Raw genomic sequence first — 982 nt, forward strand, 5'->3', positions numbered from 1 at the left:
GTGAAGTTTGGAGGGGTTTGTGGAGGTGGGAGGGCCTGTGGGTGGGTGGGTGGTGACTTGGAGATGTCCCTCTGGGGGTGTAGGGACCGGGTTTCCTTCTTGGGGAGGAGCTGGTGTTTCTCAGGCTCAGCTGTGTCTTCCTGTCTTGGCAGAAGCCGTCGGAGAAGAAAGAAGAGACAGGAGTGGAACTTCGAGGCAAGAGTGAAGAAGAAGAAGAAGACGAGCAGCGGCTTCGAGTTCAAGAGTGGACCGGCGAGGCAAGAACCAAGGAGAAGAAGAAGAGGAACAACAGCGTCGAGGTCAAGAGTGGACCTGCGAGGCAAGAGCCAAGCAGAAGAAGAAGAGGAACAACAGCGTCGAGGTCAAGAGTGGACCGGCGAGGCAAGAACCAAGAAGAAGAAGAAGAGGAGCAAGGGCGTCGAGGTCAAGAGTGGACCGGCGAGGCAAGAGCCAAGAAGACGAAGAAGAGCAGCGGCGTCGAGGTCAAGAGGGAGCACGACAGAGACCCTCTGGGCAAAGGCACCTCCCTGGCACCCTCGGGGCAGGGATCCGTAAGAGTCCGACGGGCACCTTCAGGCTGCCCCGGCTGCTTTGCGCTGGGCGACCTCCCTGTAAGCAGGGCTGGGTCTTTGCTGTCGCTGGCCTTTGGCCATGGCGCTCCTTTGGCTGCCCGGAGAGAGGGGCAACCCTGTAAAAAGGGTGAGAGCCCCCATCTCCACACCCGAGGGGGAAACGGAGCTCTCCCGACCCCCAGCCCACCCTGTAAGCAGGGCAGGGCTTTTCCTGACTCCCAGCCCACCCTGTATGGAGGACAGAGCTTTTCCTGACCCCCAGCCCACCCTGTATGGAGGACAGGGCTTTTCCTGACCCCAGCCCACCCTGTAACCAGGGCAGGGCTTTTCCTGACCCCCAGCCCACCCTGTAAGCAGGGCAGGGCTTTTCCTGACCCCCAGCCCACCCTGTAAGCAGGGCAGGGCTTTTC

The 982-nt window shown here is 60.6% G+C and overlaps 1 long non-coding RNA gene across 1 annotated transcript; it reads left to right on the plus strand.

The window, feature by feature from the left end:
- The first annotated feature begins 50 nt into the window (after positions 1 to 50).
- Positions 51 to 520, plus strand: LOC113962189. Its single transcript, XR_003532467.1, has 2 exons — positions 51 to 201; positions 394 to 520. It is a non-coding gene; the product is annotated as an uncharacterized LOC113962189 (long non-coding RNA).
- The last annotated feature ends 462 nt before the right edge of the window (positions 521 to 982 follow it).

Source organism: Neopelma chrysocephalum, unplaced genomic scaffold (assembly GCF_003984885.1).
Source record: "Neopelma chrysocephalum unplaced genomic scaffold, ASM398488v2 Primary Assembly neopelma1_118890, whole genome shotgun sequence".
Lineage (NCBI taxonomy): Eukaryota > Metazoa > Chordata > Aves > Passeriformes > Pipridae > Neopelma > Neopelma chrysocephalum.